General features: G+C 39.3%; 2 protein-coding genes across 4 annotated transcripts in view; one reads left to right on the forward strand and one right to left on the reverse strand.

Moving 5' to 3' along the window:
• The window catches only part of LOC110380849 (autophagy-related protein 16-1), a 144,400-nt gene that overhangs the window by 49,213 nt on the left and 80,599 nt on the right, over positions 1-14,588 (forward strand). The window lies entirely within an intron of this gene.
• LOC110380840 (uncharacterized) overlaps positions 1-14,588 on the reverse strand; it is a 49,645-nt gene that overhangs the window by 34,691 nt on the left and 366 nt on the right. Inside the window, exon 2 of the mRNA XM_021340967.3 lies at positions 2,655-2,699. The gene's annotated coding sequence lies outside the window, so the exon portion shown is untranslated. The remainder of the gene's footprint in view (positions 1-2,654; positions 2,700-14,588) is intronic.

Raw genomic sequence — 14,588 nt, forward strand, 5'->3', positions numbered from 1 at the left:
AATTTTACTTCCCTGTCAATACGCCCTCGCATTATATACTCCTTATTAATTGCCTCACTATAATTTTACAAATTAATTATTTAGCGGTTCAGTTACGGTTATATAACGATAAATACACTGAAGATACTAATCCTACTTTCTCTTAACTAGTTTCTTGAGGCCACTATAAGAAAGTAAAACCCCGCTATGTTGGCGCTCGCCCCGTGTCCTGTTGACACACAAATTGATATGATAAATTATTCTGGAATACTGATTTCTATGACACTCATTTGTGTTTTCGGTTATTCTTGCACAAAAGAGTATTGTTTTCAATAAAAAAATATTCATGCAATGTTTTAAAGGCCTTGTCAAAATCAGACAGTTTTTGATGTTAGAAATAACTTCACATAAAATATGTCCGTTGTAGCCAAGATGTTTCATAAAACAGTTAAAGACGGAAACTGAAAATACACCTTTAAATCAAATGGTAATAGTTCGTGGTGTCACCACGAATGACCTCAATCCTGTCTATGTAAGTATGTTTTCGCATGCTTGTATATCTGGAACGCGGGAACGGTAGTGCGACTGTGGACGGTATGGCATCTAGCCCCGTCCTGCCCTGACACTTGGCCTCTGACAACTATACACTTGATATTATACCGCGCTTTCCATATATCTTGCTTACACCGAGTTATGGCTTTGCTTTTCAAATATATCACGCAACTATCATACTTCCTTCTACTAAATAATGATCTGAATATAAATAAATGAACAAATTCAGACTTTTAAACTGTGACAAATCAAAATTACTATTTATTTTATTGCTTTTGATTTACTCTTTTTTACTCGCGATTCAATGTTATGGTCGAATGATCTAACGTTTGGTATAGATTTAATTTATTTAAATCCGCAGGTGGTAAATGCTTTTAATTCAATTCATCTGTATTGTACCTACCTATTTCTTCAAATGGATTGCTGTTTCACTGTGTTAACATATCGAAGGGAAAGAAAAATAGCTACAAGTTTACAGCTTAGGATCAGACAAGGGATCACGGTGTCTCTTCGGCTGGGTACATGTTTGGCACACTTTCAGGAGGTCTCGGTTACAGCGGCGACGTCACGTTTCCCATGTTGGGAATAGTTTATTGAAGTCATGATGTGACCTTAACATTGTGTTTTACGATTGTCTCGTCACCGGTCCGCGCACTGACATTTCAATAGAGAAGGTGAGCGCGGGTCGCGCCGTGACGCGGAGCACGACGGCGCTAGCATAACCCACCACCACCTACACACCGCGTCTACTGTCAACACCATACCTATTCCCCATGATTGCCGTTATTTATAAACACTGCCCCTACCAAACACCTTCACCACGTAAATCACTTCTATCAAACGAATGTTTCAACTATCCGTTCGATAAGTCGTGAAACAGGGATACCATTTTCTAAATTGACATCTTAAAGGCAATGTTGCAGAGCGGTATTAATTTTAGCTTTATAGCTGAATTTCTCGAATTACCTACAGAAGCTTATCGGCGTCGGTGTTGACTTAAATTTGCATCTAGGTAGTATTTTCTCGTCGCCAGTTCGATAGTGTGTGCTCACGATTTAACGCTGGTATTAATGCATTATTCAGCGGGGTTTTCATTAGACTGTCGCTATCGGCGCGGGCGATCGCGCTCTCGTTAAAATGTACGGATGGCATGACGGGTGCTCGTATTGGACGGGCACGCGAGTCAACCCTATCGCGGCTCAAATTCAAATCACTGAAAAACTTATTTGCAGTTTCGCATTTTCTGTCGCCTCGCTTCGTGACATACGTCAATCTATATTCGAATCCACTACTTGAACTTGAAATAGAACAAACATTTTGCAGACTAGAGGTCCGTTGCTTTATTTTAAGGAGCTCAAGTCTAATTGATGGCTGAATAGAAGTAAATAAAACTTAGGAATGCAAAAAGAAAAGTTTCATTCGTAATCAACATGCCTTTATAGGTAAACGTGTATATCACTTGGGTTCTTCAGTATTCTTATTTTAAAATTCTTAAACTGAATGAGTTAAGCTAGCGATAAAACTGCATACACGGAATGATTTAGTCGATATGTGCGCCTACAAATCGTAGTTCCATTATAAATGTTTTTCCTAAGCCGTTTATCTAAACTCGCACATGTGGTTATCGCATCGAAATTCTTTAAACGCATTGAAGAAATGCAATTAGCAAGGCGAAGAGGACTATTAAATGTGTAGCTTGACCAGTTTGAAAGAAACTGGTGCGTAAGGACCAGTTTAACAGCCCCACACATGACACAAACTCGCGGATGTGGTATACTTTCGATATTAATGAGAACACATCCCGCATGCGGCGCCCTAAATAAATTGCCACCTTCTACAGCACACGTGTATCGATAACAAATTCATTTTATGAGTAGCATATATCTTGAGTGGTGACATTTTTCATTAAATGTTATAAAAATATGCGCTTTTATGATAGTCTTTTTTGAGTAACTTGACATAAATATGTGCATACTGAATATTTTGCTTGAAAATAGCTTGATTAATGTGTATGTTTTATTGCCAACAACTTCTGTGAAGTTTTAATTGAAGTTAGCATCGTCTGTTACTAGGAACCGTCACAGTCCAGCAAGCTCAATAATATACGGTATGTTTTTAATTACCTTGTCAACGCTTCGAGTTTGAGCGATGTCAGTCGTCTGGAGCACCTGCAACAATCGGACGCACTCTATTAGTATTACATAGTCTAAAATTGTGTAGTAATTAGTTGGATTTGATATAAATTACCTAGAGTTTCAAAAATAACTTAAACTACGTTATCTAGCTAAATCTGCAGTCAAAACACATAGCTTTAGTCTGGCATTGAAATATGAACCCATCTAGGCTTCATTTACTGAATGCCCATTCAATTAACTGACACTGTTACTTTATTGACATAATAGTTTAGACTCGCCACAGGGCGACTGGATTATAGACCCGGAGCACGCATGTCCTTATCTAGATTTCTAGATGGAGTCGGCTTCGGATGGTGTGCAGTTCACGCCCAAGGCGAAGGTTTTGATGTATTTAACGTACATATTTGCATTTAACGATCAAAAGCGGTCGTTATCATTTTGTAGGCCACATCCGGACACATTGTGCATCGCATGTTTAAATAAGAAAATTACTTTAGTTGCAAATTAATCTAGAAATCTCTGAGGAGACAATAGGTCGTTTGTTGGCAAGCAGCTCCGAGTGTGAAGTGTGAACGTCCGCCGTGTGATGTCGGACGTCGCGACACTCGTGTAAACAAAGCGCTACACTGACCGGGTTAACCTTGAATGGTAAATGTGTGCGGAGTTTCGCCGGGGAAAAATATGCCATTGATGCAGGCGGCGTGCGTGCGCCGGGTAACGGTCACCACGAGCCGAATAAGTGGTTTAGCATCGTACGTGGAATGATAATGTTCAGAGCGAGACTTGTCACGCGATTGCGCTGCCCTGTCACTGCCGCACGCATTCAGAGACCCACTTTCTAACCTTGTGTCCTTGAACCATGAGTGTTTACATCGTTCGCTTTGAATCTTTTAGATTTTCCTGTTGATCTCATTTAAAGTTATTGTTATTACTTCCTGAGACTAAGATATGTGAACAAATTAAGTCAATTTATAACTGTAAAAGGTTAGACAATAAAAGCGATAGTGCAATATTTCGTGTAGCCAATTACAGTAGGGTGAATGTCGATGTCGGTGTCTGGGAGCGAACAATGTGCCGCTAACGAGATACAGCGGGCCGCACCGGTCCGTCAGGCCGTCGCTTGCCCAACACCTCAATTCGTTCTTTGTTTACGTTGGCAGCGTACTCGCCCGCGGACCCCGATCTCATCCCGAACGCAATAAAGCTCGGAGCAAACTCACGACTCTGCAATGTCTACTCTTTATCGCCTCCGCCGAATGCTGTACGATCTTAAACGTATTTTAATAACTTCCACCCGCCAGTCGCCGTAATGGGATCACCATGCAAATGCCTGTGCCCATGCTGTACCGTTACATACCGATACCGACGGTAACGAACCGCCCCGTGAAATAAAGAAAGGCAATAATCGCAAACGGGAAATCCGATCACGCCGAGGGCGTTCAGCGCCGGACAGGTTCTACGGGGAGCATCCAGTCTAATGCTACAACTATGTATCTAATGCTTGCACGACACGTATTAAACATAAGACAAGTATAGCAAAGTACCCTGCGGTTCAATGTCAAAAAACTTGAATGAGCCGAAGAAAGTGCCCTTACAAGTTCCTGTATTCGATCCTATCTTAGATCGAATGAGGTAAGTTGTTAGTGAACCTGACGTACCGAGTGTGGATTTGAAGTTCCCTTTCGTGATATGGCGTAGCGCTTTCCCTGTCGCAACTCTGCGCTCTGACACTTGCACTCTTCCTTTCTACATTACACTCACTGGTGGAACGATAATACCATTGCTATTAACTGTTATTACATTCGAAGTCCTATATGAAGACGTTATTACTACCATTGTTAGAATAGAAATTCGATTGCAATTTGCATTACATTTCGCAGAACCGTAGCACGGCGGCGCGCATCGAATGAATAAATAATGCTCTACGGTAAAGTTAGTAATAACCATTTAACATTATAATCAGGATGAACGTTTTTCATCGTCGCCTGATAATTAAATCCTTTGAGTGCTGCCGAACTATGACATCTTTTAGAATAAGTTTTCAATTCAAAAGCCGCTTCATCATCTCTCCTTGCAAACTACTATTACAAAATAAGATTAACAATTTTCTCACGTCCGCATCGAGATCGAGTTAGGCGACGACAACCTCTGCAAAAAGTAAGTTGGAAATCTAATAGAGTTTGTGGCAAGCCGGTTATTTGTGTTATTTTTTAGTTTCTCTGAGGCTCAGGAGAAATGCCATGTAACGCTCGCGAACGAAGACGAAGCAACCTGACATTACAGTAATAACGCCGAACCGCCCTTCTGTCATTATTCTGTACACTTTCCTCGGGTAACTAAACATGAAACGCTTCTTATTTTTCAAGGGCATGTTCATTACAATTGCATTACTCCCTGTTCATATCTTGCCATCGGCAACCAAGATCTAACACAGCACTAGCTTGCTTGAGTATGGAATCATGTCAGTCAAAGCACCTGATTGCATACAAATGTCAGTTTAATTAGCAACCGGATAGACAGCGTTAGCACCTGATTAAGTGGCACGGATTATGTTGGATTAACACTTCCTTTGATTAAGATTTGTTATGAATGCGTCAACAGAGGCAGCGGTGCGTGACAGAACTGGTCTGACATATAGGATGGGGCTCGAGCATGGTCTCAGCGGCATGCGACATACCCTATGATTATAACGTCTTTGATTACTACTTAGGATGCTCATACTGTCTCATTATGCTCTTAAAATAGCACTTAAAATCAGGATGTTATGTGTTGAATATTAGCACATTGGGGGATGTTTTTAATCTAATGAATGGGAATTGAGAAATACCAGGGGATTATTAATCTTGAATCAATCCCTGTCGCACATCGACAGTTAAATAGTCAGCTATCGAATCAAAATCACTGACACGTCAAATAGTTCAGAAAGAACATCATACAACACATACGTAGATAATAAATTTAACTTTATAAACAGGTACGGCCGAGTTATTGAACACCATTAGTATTCCTTGTTAGTGTCGAGTTATAAATATGATGTCATAAAAGAAAATGATCACTTGATTGGTACGGAAGAAGAATATCATTTGGTATTTATGTTTATATTTCAGAGCGAAGAGAACCTTCAGTTCGTAATAGATACCTATATTAATATGTGGAATCGCAAAGAGGAAATGGTATCCAAAGAATCAACAAGAGTAATAAACTTGATACGGCAATAGTTGATGCTAAAGCTACATACAGTTTGTATTTGTACTTGCCTCTTGAATGTACTCTGATACGTACGAATTTTGCTTCTACATAAAAATTACAGGGAATATTAAAAATCGCAGGAAGTATACGAGGAGTCCATGTCTTCAGTTCTGGGTAATTTATTATTAGAAACTAACGGTAGGTGCATCCTTCGTTCGCATTTTTGCTTGGGGCTACTTATTAATTCCGCAATACGTCTGCTTGAGGTGTTACGTAATTGCAAGAATGCGGCGGCATGCGGCCCGTCGACGTGTCGGACGTCGGCCGGTCCGGTTCGCATGTGAACCGTATTTATTGTAATTACGTCTCTCGGACGCTGACTCCTATCGATCGATGCGACGGCCAAACGTCGGTATGAAACGATAACATCGCATCTATCTATGCGGGACTGGCTGCATTCAAGTAATTATATCAAATCACTGTATAGTGCCTTTATATAGTTTAGAGTTGGGCATATTTTTGTGTTACCTAAGGTAATGCTAGTATAGGTGGATTGATGTAGAGGCTTCAATAGATTTATATGGATAAGTCTACTTCATCATCCAGTACCTACAACAAGTATATGCAATTGTTGCTTGCAGGTGTTGACTATCTTCCTAATGTCAAATCTTGATAATTTGGCAATACGGAAGGATTGGCTCAACAAAGTGTTTAAATAATCTACATATTTATCAAGCAGCATTAATTGGAGTGGCATTGGTAATAGTTTCCCGATGAATGCACGCGATCGTCTCTAGGTGGGTCCGTTTGCGTTATTTGGCGGTATCGCGCGCGCAATCGTAACCTCTTCCCACATAATTGGCGTGTGGGCGCGGCGGTGGTGGCGCGTTATCCCGATCGCCGCCCACCAGCGACGAGGCGACGCCCGATTAGATAGCCCGGCCCCCGCCACCCCCGACCCGGGCAACACCTCCCGGCTGCCGAGTACCGACGCACCCCGCTAACTGGGATCATCTCCTGACGCGATCGCGAAACTCATAAAGCAGTCTCGTTAGTTACACACTTACACCGCACGCGCGCTGGCCAATTGACAATAAATACGAAATTTATTGTATTCGGTATTTTGCACTCGATTCGTCCCAAATAAAATAATAAATCAATCGGACAGTGAAATGTTACGCTTCCCAGTCTCCTATTTTAAACTTGAACCATTATCCTTAATAAGCTCGTGCATCTAACGAAGGGGTCAATAAGCTCTCCAAGCAACACTTACAGTCGATAAGAAGTGGCACCGGCCAGCCGTTACGCAGGACGAGATGTTCAGTAGACGGTTCATTAATTGCGTATTGTCGAAGTTCCCGTGGTCGCCGATCACATCTAGTCAATCGTCCAAGTGATCTCACGACGTTCCTATTTCCGCCCGCTACGTGACCGAGCCATGCAAGTTTCTCTTGTATGGCTATGGCTAATAAAATTTAATATATGTACAGCGTAAATTAATCGGAAGCATCGATGATAGGCGTGCACGTTTATGCCGCCAGGATAAACACAGATAACCGCGAAGACCGTTAAGTTGATTTAGCACGTCGGTTCCGCCCTTCCTTAGTGTTACAAACAATTATTACAAGCTGTTTTATTAAACCTACTTTTTATTTAGAAATATTTATTTTAAAAAAATATGGAGGTTGGCATCCTCGGAAGATCTAGAATTCCATTCATAAATATAAGAAATGATAATGATTAACGTCCAGCTCTTGAATTGCGCACGCGGTTCTTTCTAAGAAGCTCCCTATAATTTTAACCCGTCTCGCTACTCAAACCACTCCAGACAAATTATGATTACACCTAATTCACTTTCTAGTTAGCGTAACAAACAGAACAGGATTTTTAAAGGATATTAGGTTTCATGAGCTGCTTTTTGTTGACTTTTTGCTTGGATGTACTATGCAGACATGTACGTAGAGATGTGTGCAGGGTGCAGGTAAGCGTTTCATCTATCAATTACATCAGCTGCCACTGGTGGTAATAAATCACAGCGCAACATCACACGCACGTATCGCGCACAATATGGTTGACGTTAATTGACGAAATGCGAAGTAGTAGTGTTTGCGACGGCTGATTTATACGCGCGCAAATCGCTACTCAATTTGCATTGGATCTATGTAAAGCGCCCACTCGAGCACTCGTTACCGCGATCGTCGCCGTCTTCGACATACGGACCGCAGACCAATCGTCACGACTAAAACGAGGAATGTGTTATCTCTTATTTTTTAATGTGCACACTTCACCAAGTTAGCCACAGCACTAAAGATTTATCGACAGCAAACATTTACATATTCCTAGTTTGAGAAATCAGCACTCCGTTCTGGAGAGTTTTATCTGAGGAATCCGGGTGTCTGACCTACTTCGCATGGATCTGTACATGCAATAATAAATGACTCAGATAGAACCTAAACGTATAGAAATTACTGCATTTGTCATGACCACATTGGTTAAACACAAACGCAATTCAGCAAGTTGTAATTTAATGCTAGTGATAGGAACCACTGTTCGGTGGCGGTTAACATGTATCCAGCAAAGCCTAGTACGGATGTAGGAAAATACGGCTGGAGATAAAATCGTGTACATTGTGTACGCATGCGCATTTACAGTTAGTAGCTCAAAACGCAAATAAAATTAACGAAAGACACCAGTAAACGACCGCACAAACACTATCTATTGCGGTGTAAAATAGCGGCGCGCGCAGCAAATGACATTCCACATTCATACCACGCCAAATAAGTGCGGAACGTGGGGCGGATTTGGGTCACACACTGATTCTCAGTAATAGAAGTGCGGAGTGTAAAGCTGTGGAGTTTCACCGCAAGTAATCTGACAGACGTACCTATAAGAGTTCCTTACTAATTTGCGGGCCGTGCGTTTCGGACTGTGGTCACGCGCTTGCCGACCGCAGCCGAATTCCGCTACTGGTACGTGCCACGTCGCCGCCGACGATAGCAATCGAACGACACCCTCAACTGATGCTGGACCCTATATCTCGTAGACTGTCGAACATTGTTTCCAGACAACTTGACATTTACAGACTGTCTGGGCGCCGATCTCTAAGATTTCATTATGATGTATATTATGCTATTAAGATCGTTCTGATTAGCTCGTCGTTGTAGCTAACTACTTATGTGTATTTTTCGTTTTATGATTGTATTCACACAGCGTGTACACAATGCAGCACTCGACTAAACGATCTGTTGCGCATTCCGAGTGCTAATGAATGTGAGAATTGACTCTAATATGGATATGACGGTATTATGGATAATTTGATGCAAATTAAAACAAGTAAACGATTCTCGATTTTTTTTATCGTTGATTGCGATTGTAATCGGCGGAAAATAATTCAATAGTAATAAAATATTGTAGGTACTCGTTAATGATGTTAACTATTCTTTATGTAGTTTCACTCATCCATAAAAAATATACAAACATTACAATTTTGTGTCAATTTGCATGGTCGATAAAAGTAACAGTGTTTACTAACTTATGTCGCTGACCGCTCAGAAACCACAAACCCTTCACTGCATGGCCCATTAATTTTGCCGGCGTGTAATTTTTCTGTTATTAATAACACATTGTAATAGCAAATTTGTATAGTTAATACATCTCAATTATAATTAGATCACATTTTTTAAAAACGCGTTCCGCTCTGTGGGCAAACAAATTAATAACGTCCGCATGTTCTGTGAAGATTCGTGTATGACATAATGAAATAGACGTCAAGCTGTAATTACCAACACGTGCAGTCATAAAGGCCAACCTTCTACGTTAACTAAGTACTAAACAATATAGTAGCGACATAAATATCGATATCAAATAATAATAAATCGTGGAAGAAATGATCGAGGGTGCAATGCGCATTTCCTACAACAAAACGTATCGTAAGCTAACTGTAGCGTCAGGCCTGGATAAGGCTGAGAAGAAGAAACAAAACATTAGCTACTAGGCTGTCAATCTTGAGGCACGCGAATGTCGCTTAGCATTGCATCTAGTTTCACTTACGGTGCACGCAGTTTTTCGTCGGGAACGCGATCGCGGCCGCGATCAATAGCTCACATTGTGCTCGTCGACGCGACGCCCGCGCAGCTTGCATAATGTGTCAGTCGTGGGAGCGACTACAGAGCCGCGCCGTTATGCGACGCACGCCACTGGTACCGTTCCATTAGTGATTTTATTAGACGATTCGCGTGTATCGCCCGTAATCAATTTGAGCACATTGCAGGCGTTGTAAGTCGCCCCACTTGCAACGTATTATAGAGCATAAAACGCTTTACAGCCACGTTCTCCATTTAAGCTCACACGGTGTTTCATTCCGGGCTAATGTAAAGCTTGCTGTGTATAATTTTGTTTTGTCCGCTTTATCTGGGACGCAACAGTATATCACGAATTTTGCAGATAAATCGATGCATTGCTATGAGAAACGATTGTATCTCTGTTTCGATATTAGATACTAGCGATAATGTATTAATGTTCTTAATGCCAGGCATTACCCCTGCCGACTTCAGCTGTGGCGTCTTATTTACAACGGGCTTATCTTCTGATTAAGAAGTTGTTTGCAAGCTATCTTTTACCCTTTAAGTCTATAAATTCTTTACTTGCTGAGAAGCAGAACTAGCTAGCTATTACCAATTAATATTTTCAGACAGTCCGAATAAAACTTGGACACAGACGCTTCATTTGTATCAAATACTGTTTGGTATCAAATGACATAAATACTGTTTTATTTATATTCGTTTTTGTTTGTCCTTGTTGAGATTAACCGCGAACAGTTTACAACGGTACTGACAAATTTTCAGTGATTTATTTGGTTACTTTTCAGCTATTCGGCGGCTGAAAGCAGTGTCCCCATTTTTTCTCGCGGATAAAGTAGACTAAAGCCATAATGTTTCTATTTATATAAAGAGAACACAAAAACTGGTTTGCGGATTTTGTTTAATTTATGTTTGTATCAATATTTGGGTAGGACGAGGTATCTGTGTCGGAGATGAGTCAGCGGTGACCGCTCACACCCACGTCTATTGTTAGTCGCGTCAGTCGCAGGCGCAGGTTCCTCATTTACATACCCATCTCACCATAAACAAACATAAGCACCTTTTTTCTCCAGCTAGAATTTTACGATATTGCTAAAATAAAAGTTTTGTTTAACAGTTATGCTTTTCATATATTTGTTTTAAAAATATTTCTAGCACATATTCGTGAACGTGAAATTTTAGATCTAAACCGTGACATCATTGAGTTCTGTTATGTTTCCATTTCATCGGTTTTACTGTATGAAACTTATTAGTACATTTAGAAGAAATACGTGTTTTCTGACTCAATATTTTTGCAGCAAAAAGTAATCTGTAATCGAAAAAAATTGGTCTCTAACAACGTCCATTATTGTAGATAAAAATAAATTAAGTTACGGGACACCTGTTGAAAGGCCGTCAAAAGTGCACGCACCCGCACCGCGGCCGCAGGTCGTTCACCCCGACACGACGTAATTAAAATCCTTCATGGAAAGCACGCCTGATGGAATCCATCCTGACCCCGCGCACGACCGCCTAGTACCGCCCTTTAAACGTTACTTTATAAATAGGAGCAACCCAGCTTCGTGTCCCCTACTATGCGATACAGGAGCTACTAAAAAAATAACCTTAATTATTCCGCGCTATTCCGTTTTAACTTTCGTTTTACTGAATCTCGTGTGTGTTTAAAAATCTGACAGCTTTAAACAGTTCGCGGACTCACTATGAATAGTAATGAAGTAGATAAAAAATATGAGGATAAAAAGGTTTTATGCGTTTGAAACAGGTTACTGTGCTGCTCGGAAATTGAAGCGATATTTGTTAGTCATGGCCAATAAATATTGATTTATTACCAATCAATTTAACTTATTGGTACATCCTCAAAATTGATTACCGTATTAATAGCTTGATAGATCTTAGAATTCAATTTTAACTTTGATCAATTAAATGCTTTCATTCAAATCAATTTTATTTGATAATTGATTTAATTCAATAACTTGGAATCCGATTACTGCGTCTGAAGTAAAATTGATATGATTATATCTGTAATTGCCTTTTACATTCTTGTTGTGTATTGTCTACTCGTCCTTTAAGCGGCATAACTTTCCCCAGCTATCATGAAGATCGCACTTTCCTCTTAAATCTCCTTTGCCTTCCTCCATAAACTATAGTATGATATCGAAAATAATCAGGAAATCGGCACGCGGTATCGCCTTGTGCCCAATAATCGATGTTGATGGCGTGTCGCCGGGTATGCGCGCGCGCAGTCACGAACTAGTCGGTGGATCGGTGTTTTCACGTGACCCTCTTAATTATAATCTCAGATCCCGCAATCGGGTCAACGGAATATGTAGATGTGTACTGCGAAAATTTTGAGTTTATTTTCGAATTTACATTTTCATGTACCTAAAAGTGAATTCCGAATTTTTCACACATATTTTTTTTTGTGGAATATAATTTTTCCAAGTAGCATAGAAAGTTTAAACTTAACCTAACTAAATCGGTTTATTACTGAAATGACGGCGCAAAGCTATAAATTGGGAACTGTCCTGCTGACAAATTGTGTTACTATTCGCAATGGAGTAAATTTTTTTCGGAAGAAGTTAAGCAAGATCAGTCATGATTTTTTTTTTGTATTATTCATTTGTTTTCCCGTCCGATAACAAAAGATTTGTCTTAAAAAGATAAATATTGCTCATCTGTAATGACATCACGGCTTGAGAATGGCTAGATTTATTTGATAATATTGAAGATTTATTATTTAAGAAAAAAATATTTTTCTCATTTCAAACCTTTCTCTGCAGCAAATGTCTATATTAATATTCACAAGCATGCATAAATCAATTTATATTAAATAATCCATTGAATTAGAAAACATATATTATTGCTTTATGTATTGACCACACAATACATCTAAATATATTAGAAATTATACAAAAACGATTCACATATATATTTCGATTAACCTACAAATATATTATGAGGAAGTTAATCACATCAATTACAATATAAAATTTTATAGCTTTTCTAATTTATGCGCTCGCCCATAAAATATGTGTTAACATACAATTTAACGATTTTCCAACGACAGTTTACAAATTAGACCCTGGTTTGTTCAAAGAAGTGCGCCAAACTTTAGTATGACTTGGCTAGCTTTAGTATGGAGTGTTCGCTAGGTCGTAAGTTGTGGGTTCGTGATCCAATTCCGCACAGTTTGTACCCCGGTACCAACATGACCTGAACCCCGGTCGTGCTCTCCGGATCGTTTGTTATACTTTTGCGGTTCGCCAACGCTACCAGTTGTTTCGTGTACAATTGCGGACCTAGATACCGTAGGTAGCTGGGACCTTAATAATGCTCAAGTTCGTGGGAAAATGTTGCCTTATTTTTAACTGGTTTTATGCTGAATCTTTAGCGAAACCTTTATTTTCTCTATCCTCTATTTTCATATTTTTAATAGCTTAATACGCAAAGATGAACTATTATTATCTATATGCCGCGTAAGACCAATTACCGACTTCCAATCGTCTAGCCTTTATAATTAACTTGTTATTTATTATGCATATTTTATATCTTCGTGTTCTGCAAACAATATCGTTTGTTAACTTGTACCAATTATTCAGTCAGTATTAAAATATATTACGCACATAACATTAACTCAATGGAATTGCCCTCTGTTCATTAAATTGAAAGCGCATTACATAGCCTTCGGAACCGCCCGAACAATATTATAAATTGAAAACAAAAGACATGCTTATAATAATTATGTTGTATTTTAAGTCGTATATCATAATACGCATATGTATGAGCTTTGCTATGTTCGTATTCTTTCTATTTTTTATTTAGTTAATAAAAAAATATTTTTATACCGCCGTCGGTAGAATATAAATATTAAATTCATTAGCGAAACTTGATAAAAGAAAGAAAATAAATTCGCTCGTCTTGCGTGTCTCTCGTTGATGTCTTTTGCTTGCGTCAACCGCGGAACTTTGAGGATTTTCCGACGCACGGAACAATTTTGACCATCGGTACATTAATACGGTGAAAATAAATTGTGATAACTTTTTTATTTATAATGCGAATAATTACTTATTTAGAATACTCATGCGTGTCCAAAGTAAACGCGTCTATTTTTACCCAGCAAAGTACTTTATTTATAGAATCATTAAACGCAATTTGTAAGGGTTTACGGCCAGAACTTAAAAACGATGGTATAAATGATAAATCTTCTCGCAAAGGGAGCCAAACGAAGCGGCTCTAAATATAGCGCAGTGCCATTATTGCTATATGCGCATCGGAGCTTATCGCTCTATACACGATTGAAGACAAGCTCGCGCGCATGAGCGCAAAAACCTTCCTATACATACCCTAACGGTACGCAATACACACTACTCATTTTTCTACGTTATCATCGATTTATTTTCCTCGGTGAACGTTTCCTGGAAACGTTATTAAATTGTACTCTTTTGTTTTAACTTCTTATATTTCAAGGTAACTCTCTAGATGTCCGTCTGAAGAAAGTTTGAGAAGAAAATATTACTTATTAGAATTGGTCACATCATGAATTTTATTTGATAGATACAAATTTTGTTATTGGTATATAATTATGTCTAGTATTTTTAGTCCCCATTTATTTTACTTTCTTCATTAAATATTATAATTGCAGTGTAAGTAACTG

The sequence above is a fragment of the Helicoverpa armigera genome, chromosome 14 (genome assembly GCF_030705265.1).
Source record: "Helicoverpa armigera isolate CAAS_96S chromosome 14, ASM3070526v1, whole genome shotgun sequence".
NCBI classification, from domain to species: domain Eukaryota; kingdom Metazoa; phylum Arthropoda; class Insecta; order Lepidoptera; family Noctuidae; genus Helicoverpa; species Helicoverpa armigera.